Genomic DNA, 8719 nt, shown 5'->3' with positions numbered 1-8719 from the left:
CATGTTTACCTTGTCCTCCTTCTTCTTGCGCTGCTGTACCTGCTGTGTTAGCCAGATCCACATGCGCTTCATACAGCTGTCCACTTCACGTTGAATCTCAACTTTAGAAAGTGTTCCTCGGTCATCCTCGGGTGTCAGGTCACAGTAAAGTGTGTCACTTAGCTCCTCGACCAAGCTCTCGTGTTTCCTGCTTGAAATGATGCTTGAAATTTTTACAAACAGGTCTTTTGAGCCACTTTCTGTTTCTTTTTCTGCCTCTGATATAAACTCTCTCATATGCTCATCAATACTTTCAATTAGCGTTTTGGTGGTGTCTTCTGTGTGTGATCCACGTTTGTTCAGTCTGCTTCTTAATCTGTTCATTCTGCTCAGGATCGACCCTTGGGCAAATTTACAGATAAAGGCGGCCTTGATTCTGCTGCAAATATTTTTCTTGCTGGATTTTTTAGTTTGTTTGCTCCCTGTGGTATCCAGGTCCTGTTGAATTTCATTTGAAATGAACCCAACAATCTCAAACGCTAACTCCTCAGACTCCTGGGAGGAGCTGGAAGCAATTAAAGCTATTTCTTCCTCTGAAATAGGATTTGAAAGGTCAGAAACAGCTATCTGGCTCCCATGTTCCTCTAAGATATCCTTTGCTGCTTTTACCACAGACATAAACTTGCTGTCCCTAGACTCAACAGATCCTGCTTTCTCTGTTTGCAGAGGATTCGAGGAGGTCTGAGATATTTCTGTGACCCCCTCCATGGAGACATGTTGGAGTGTACTTTCCAGCAGTGTGGTAAGAATCACTCCAATGGTGAGAGCATCCTTGTCCTCGACTGTGGGAGCTGCTTCAGCCTTAGTTACAGGGCAAGTTGATGTCTTGGTCTCTTTTTCTTGGGAACAAGCATCTTTTAGCTCAGAAAGCACAACTAGCCTTATCCTTTTCAGAGCCGCGTTCACGTTGTTCTCCTTCTTCTTCTTGCGCTGCGATACCTGCTGTTTTAGCCAGGCCCACATGCGCTTCATAAAATTATCCACATCCTGTCGAAACTCTTTCTCAGACAGTGTTTTTTGGCTATCTTCAGATGTTTCATGTGTCCTGCTTGAAATGTTACTGGAAATCTTCTCAAACAGGTCCATTGAGCTGTTTTCTTTTTCTTTCTCTACCTCTGATATCAACTCTCTCAAAAGTTCATCCACACTATCAATAAGCAGCTGGGAGGAAGATGTATCTTTTTTCTGTGACCTAGGTCTGGTCTGCCTGCATCTCAGTCGGTTTATTCTGCCCCGGATCGACCCTTGGGCAAATTTACGGACAAAGGCAGCCTTGATTCTGCTGAAAACATTTTTCTTGGCCGATTTTGTAGTTTGTATGCTCTTTGATTGGCTCTTTGTAGAATCCAGGTCCTGTTGAAATTCATTTTGCATTACCTCAGCTATCTTTAATGCTGATTCCTTTGACGCCCGGGAGGAGTTGGAAGCAATTAGAGCTAGTTCTTCCTTTGATATATGCTTTGAAAGGTCAGAAACAGCTATTTGGCTCCCCTGTTCCTCTAATAAATCAAAGGCTGCCATGACCATAGACATCCATAAGCTGTCATCAGACTCAACAGATCCTGCTACCTCTACTTGCAGAGGACCAGAGGAGGTCTGAGAGATATCTGTGACCTCCTCCATGGAGTAAGACTGGAGTGTTTCTTTTAAGGCTGCTGTCAGGATCACTCCAAAGGTAAGAACATCCTTCTCCTGGACTTCTTCAGGCTCAGGTGTGTTGTGTGGGGCTGCTAAAGGCTCAGGTGTGATGTGTGGGGCTGATTCAGTCCCAGTTAAAGGGCAAGTTGAAGTCTTGGTCTCTTTGTCTTGGGAGCTAGCATCTTTAAGCTCAGAGACCACAACCTTCTCGATCTGATTCAGAGCCATGTTTACCTTGTCCTCCTTCTTCTTGCGCTGCTGTACCTGCTGTGTTAGCCAGATCCACATGCGCTTCATACAGCTGTCCACTTCACGTTGAATTTCACTCTTGGAAAGTGTTACTCGGTCGTCTTCTGGTGTCAGTTCACAGTAAAGTGTTTCACTTAGCTCCTCGACCAAGCTTTCGTGTTTCCTGCTTGAAATGATGCTTGAAATTTTTACAAACAGGTCTTTTGAGCCACTTTCTGTTTCTTTTTCTGCCTCTGATATAAACCCTGTCATATGTTCTTCAATTATTTCAATTAGCATGTTGGAGGTGTCTTCTGTGTGTGATTCACGTTTGTTCAGTCTGCTTCTTAATCTGTTCATTCTGCTCAGGATCGATCCTTGGGCAAATTTACGGACAAAGGCGGCCTTAATTCTGTTGAAAATATTTTTCTTGGTGGATCTTATTGTTTGTTTGCTCTCTGACTGGCTCTCTGTGGCATCCAGGTCCTGTTGAATTTCATTTGAAATGAACTCAACAATCTTAAACGCTAACTCCTCAGACTCCTGGGAGGAGCTGGAAGCAATTAAAGCTATTTCTTCCTCTGAAATATAATTAGGAAGGTCAGAAACAGCTATCTGGCTCCCGTGTTCCTCCAAGATATCCTTCGCTGCTTTTACGGCAGACATTAACTTGGTGTCCTCATCAGTGGACCTCTTTGGTTTTAATAAAACACATCTCTTGAAGAGTTTTATGACATTTTTGAACAGTTTTTTCATCAGACCAGGGGAAGGTTTTGTTTCCTCAGTTGTCTCTGCATTGCTGCTTGTAGAGAGTCTTGAGTTTAATGGGTCTGTGACCACTCTGACGATGAGCTCTGTCATATGATTTGAGCCCTGGTAACAGAGGCCATCCACACCCTCCACCTCAGCTATAGTCTGTGAAATAATTTCCCCCACATTTCCCAGACACTCAGACACCTCCTTCTCAGACACAGAGGGCCTTTTCTGAGTTCCTGCAGATCCAGAAGAGGATGATGGAGATGATATGTGTCCTTTTTCTGTTTGTCTGTGTTTAAAAATCTTATACAGAGCTTTGATGATAATATCTGCGAGCTCTGAACACATTTCCATTACTAAGGCTTCTTTTTCTGGGTCTGGATTATTCCATGTTGTTCCTCTCAGCTGGTCCAAAAACATGCGGACAGTTGAGAGAAAATCTTCTTTAGTGACCAGGGGGAAGCTCTGGTTCATGTTTCCTAACTTTCTGTTGCTGCTCATTGTTTGTTTGTTGTGGTTGTTCAAGTTCACCTTGAAAAATGCCCTGAAATTAAACCTGAAGTCGCTGGTTAAATCTTGTCTTGCACCCTCCTCGATCCTGTTAGGTACACTGAAAGATTCTCTCTGTGTCGAACGTTCGACATGTCCCATCATCTTCTATCATTGTGACGTCATCAGTGTCCTTTATCCAGAAATAATAAAAAAAATGTTTTGATTTGAATTCGTCACATTCCAGCAGCTGCTGGAAGCGTGTCTCTCTGTCACCCGCAAAACGCGATGACGTCACACGCAAGAAGCGTATCTCCGGTCTGAAGTTTTCCAATATGGCGTCAGGGCCGGAGCACTCTGTAGTTTGGCAGTATTTCACGCGAAAAGGTGATACTGGGCTCACTTGCAAAACTTGCAAAGCTTTAATTTCGTATAAGGGGCGGAGCAGAGAGTATACAGCGATAGCGGGAGAAGACAATTAGACTTGAAATGGATCCGTACGACTTACCAAAGAACAAGAGGTCCGTAAACGTTGAGATATGGCCAGATATCACCTATCCTGACATTTATAACTGCCTCATTTCAACGCCAGGAAAATATACAAAGCAAAGCCTGAGATTTACAAAAGCCTGGACGCTTGGTCGTACTTCAAAGCCACCGGGGTCACCCATCTCACTTGTTAAAGTAAGTTCACCCGAAATATTGAAGCAAAATATAAAGAATTTTTTTTATCAGTCATATGAATGTACAAATGGAAATATTCAAGCCACGGGTTATTTAAAATCCACAGTTAAAGAGAAAAATTCTTGATACAACAAAGCCAGATTTTTCCTAACTGAATGGCACTAAATGCTTCTTACTTTGAGAAACACCAGGCGCATTTTTATAGTATTTTCTGTTTCTGCAGGATTTATGAAACTGCTTAAAAGAAGCAAATTCCAAAATTCAAACTTTAAAGTCAGAGTTTAATTTAGTTGTACTTTAATTTGGTACATTCATAGTTTTGAAACATGATGTCCTGGGCTTTGATAAATTATGGTAATAGGGTACAAAATTAGTGTCATGTTTTTACCTTTATAAAGCATGACACTCATTTTTTTTGTGGCAGCTGAAAATAGGGTATGAAAGATACACACACGGACAAATATATATAACATATGTATGTTTTCGTATTTTAATTGAACCCTTTTAGAACTGAGAAAGAGGGACTAAAGAAATGACCACTTGCAGTTCCTGCTCAGTGCCTTCAGCACCTGTCAAACACTGTATCAGTTTTATAAACTTTACAAAGAAAGTAAAATATTAATATCATGTTAAAAATAATGTCTGTCTGCTTATGTGTAACATATCATCCTAAACAAGTATGTAAATTATTGCACACATTTAAAAACCTTGCTTTTATGAATAACATTTTTTTCTTACGCAGGGCATTAATTGCACCTTTTCATTTTCTTTCCATAGACACTGTGTGGATAATCTGGGACAGCTACATCTGTCTTGGTGCCCAGAGAGCTGCAGAGACAACCATGTGTTTTTTGTTGGAAATGAATATCTTTTTACTGTGACATACAATCTTGTTAAATAAATTGTTATGAAAAAATTACTTTGTCTAACTCCTGAAAGCAAAGTTTTGATTGCCAAGTGAAGATTCACCCAGTTCTTTGGTCATACACTTCTCAAGAATCACACGAAGAGGAGCTGTTTCTCAGTTCAGCATTTATTCTGATCACAAGTAAAGTTTACAGCGCTGGTCTCAAAAGAATGAGCCCTGATATCCGGGAGCAATACAATTTTATAACAATCATTGCTTCGACTATCCAGAGGTTGAGTTAAACTAAACACTTGAGAGTAATTGGCCAGGAAGAAAGACTGACACCACTGTCTCAACCTACAGCTGGTGTCAGGTTTCACAGAGATGTGCTATCAAAGTGTGTGTGTGTTGAATCAGAGCATGGAGCTAGGAGACTGGGTGAAAGTTGTGAAAGTTTATGCAAGGTCAAAGAGATTGAAGGATTCAAGGAGCTTTATTGTCATTTCAAAACAACAAAATTAGTTTCCCCGGTCCCGGTGTAAGCCCGCAAATACACTATATATATATAAAACACACTATATATATATATATATATATATATATATATATATATATATATATATATATATATATATCAGTGGTTAACCGTGAGTACTACAGCTGGGCTTTCACCTCAGCCCTCACAGCCCAGAAAAGAAATAATCGCGGAAAAAAGTAGTTAACAAAAAACATTTTCATTGAATAAATAAAATAAATACAAAAAAGAGGCTTTACACAAAACAATGACTAACATTATGAAGTGAGTTTACAAAACTTACTAAAATAACCTAAAATGATGAAGAAAATGTCTTTAGTTTTTATCTTTGTCAATCTGTGTCATACATAAACTCGTTACTTTTACCCATCGAGAGTACTGGCAGGCTGCCAACACTCCTGAATATGGAGGGAGTCTCCCATTTTTTAAACCCTTTCTCTGGCTGTTCTCCTGGCTTGTGATTTCTCCTGATTGTCCCCCCACTTTAAGTATGCTCCTGTGATCGCTAATATTTTTTGAAAGTGAATCAAGTCCCGTACTTGGGCGTTATATCGAAAACTCAAAAACCATCCACCCCCTCCCTCTTAGTTGGTTTGATCCAAAGACGCTGCAGGAGACCTCAGAGACGGAGACAGATAACTGTGCAGCACTTGTTGATGTAGACTTGAACAGAGCCTTAGCTGTTTTCTATCTTTCTTCTTTGGTGTTGACATGTCATGAGTTAAACTAACGTAGCTCTGCTCTGACACAGCATCCTCTTCAATCAGGAGAGTCTAGAGCAGCGTGAATCATATAGTGAGAAGGCTGACTCTGGAATAGTGAAACGTGTGTTGTTGTGAAGTTCCGTCTGTCTTCGGTGTGTGATGCGCATACGCGCTGCGTGTGTACGCGACAGCGCTCTCTCTTTACAACAGGAGAGAGTTCAGGTGGAGGAGACTGACTGAGCCAGTGGAAGAGAGGGAGAATTCAAACCACAATGTCTCACACAGTGCCCGTGATAGATGGAGTATTAAGACATAAGCACTCGCACGAGCGCGACCAGATGAAATTTTTACTCTCACACGCTGAAAAATGCTTATAAGCTAGCCACAACTTCGCTCTCGTTTTCTGCCATTCCTCTCACCGCTCTCACCACTCTGCCCACTGTTCGGACTTCACGAAGGCCTATGCTCTTCTGTTTTTGCCCCCCCCCCCCCCAAATCAAATCGTGATTGGTCAATTTTCCTGTCTCTCTCCAAACCAAAACACAGCCCTGGCCTTCGTGAAGTCCTAACCACTTAACGAGCCAGCAAACCGGGCTCTGATAGAGATGACATGTTTCAAGACAGTAACCCTTTCATTGCTGAAGTGAACTTTGCAGTACACTTAATTTTAAAACTTACATGATGTATTTTATTCAACTAAATGAGAAATTATATACATATATAGATATATGATACGTATATTTTTGGTCCAGATTTTTTAAGGCCTACAAGTCCCTGAAGGTTCCCCACTGATATATATATATATATATATATATATATATATATATATATATATATATATATATATATATATACTATGTTTTATATTTATATAGTGTATTTGCAAGCTTATAACAGTATAAAAGTAAATGAAACATGGACATTGTCAATAAAAAGGTTTCAACACTGTCGAGTGGAAGCGGAAAATATTTAGTTAGTGCAAATGGAATGGAAAGTAGTGCAAGTACTGCAGAGTTCTGTGTAAAATGGCATTGTGCAATGTTCGTGCATGGTTGTCAGGGAGGGGAGAGGGAGGGGTGATGTGTGTGTGTGTGTGTGTGTGTGTGTGTGTGTGTGTGTGTGTGTGTGTGTGTGTGTGTGTGTGTGTGTATGTGTGTTGTTTGTGTGTATATAGTGGGGCAGGGGCTACAGGGGTCCTCCAGAGTTCAACAGTCTTACAGCTTCTGGAAAGTAGCTGTTTCTCAGTCTGGTGGTCCTGCTCTAAGTGCTCCGCAGCCTCCTGCCTGAGGGGAGAGGAGCAAACAGTTTGTGTGAGGGGTGGGTGGGGTCCTTCATGATGCAGGAGGCCCTTTTCCTTCATCTGTGGGTGTAAATGTCCGAGGTTGTGGATAAGCTGCGTCCCACAGTTTTCTCTGCAGCTTTCATCACCCTCTGCAGAGCCTTCTTCTCTGCCACAGAGCAGCTGCCGTGCCACACAGTGATGCAGGAGCACAGGACGCTCTCCACCACACACCTGTAGAAAGATGCCAGGACTGAGCTCCCCAGTCCGGCACGCCTCAGCCTTCTGAGGAAGTAGAGGCGCTGGTATGCCTTCCTGATGAGGCTGGAAGTGTTGTTGCTCCAGGTGAGACCGTCCGTTATGTGAACGCCCAGGTACCTGAAGCTGGAAACCACTTCCACCGCTGTCCCTCCAATGTACAGGGGAGGAAGGGGGAGGTGTCTGCCCCTTCTGAAGTCCACGATCATCTCCTTGGTCTTCTTCACGTTGATGCAGAGGTTGTTTTCTCTGCACCAACCCTCCTGCCTGTAGTCGGGCTCGTCGCTGTTGGCAATGCGTCCAATCACAGCTGTGTCGTCCGCAAACTTCACGATCAGGCAGCTTGGGTTTTTCGCTGAGCAGTCGTGTGTGAGCAGAGTGAACAGGAGAGGGCTCAGCACACAGCTCTGGGGAGAGCCAGTGCTGAGGGTGATGAGGAAGGAGGAGATGTCGTGGATCTTTACAGACTGCGGCCTGTCCGTCAGGAAGTCCAGGACCCAGTTGCAGAGGGTGGAGCTCAGTCCAAGAGTACTGAGTTTGTGGATCAGTGTCTGAAGAATGATGGTGTTGAAGGCTGATGTAAAATCCACAAAGAGCAGACGGACGTAGGAGTCCTTGTTCTCTAGGTGGGTGAGAGCTGTGTGGACCACAGAAGATATGGCATCCTCTGTGGATCGGTTCTTCCTGTATGCATACTGGTGTGGGTCCACAGTGACGTCGATGCAGTCTTTGATGGCTATGACCAGTCTCTCAAAGCACTTCATGACTATCGGAGAGAGGACTACTGGCCAATAGTCATTCAGGTTAGTCACTGTGGAGGTCTTGGGGATGGGGATAATCGTGGCGGTCTTCAGGCAGGTGGGGACCGCCGCCTGCTGGAGAGAGGTGTTGAAAATGTCTGTCAGCTCCTCTGTGAGCTGGCGTGCACAGCCCTTCAGCACCTGACCCGGGATGTTATCAGGACCTGTAGCTTTGTGTGGGTTTATCCTCTGGAGGGTACTCCTCACTTCTGCTGGGGTCACGCTGAGGGGCTCTTCAGTCTGGTGCTGAGGGGGGTGTCGGGGTCCTCAAAGCAGGCGTGGAAGTTGTTGAGAGCATCAGGCAGAGAGGGGTCCCTGGGGCATTGAGCATCTTTGATGTTATAGTCTGTAATGCACTTAATGCCCCTCCACATGCTCCTTGCTCCTCCCTGTATCCTCTGGGCGTATGTGGACTTGGCCCTCTTCACTCCTGCAGTCAGCTTCCTTCTCGCCGCCCTGAGT

This window comes from Halichoeres trimaculatus, unplaced genomic scaffold (assembly GCF_033239565.1).
Source record: "Halichoeres trimaculatus isolate MK-OKI-2021-1 unplaced genomic scaffold, fHalTri1.1 fHalTri1_scaffold_8, whole genome shotgun sequence".
NCBI lineage: Eukaryota > Metazoa > Chordata > Actinopteri > Labriformes > Labridae > Halichoeres > Halichoeres trimaculatus.
Note: the sequence above shows the minus strand (reverse complement) of the source record.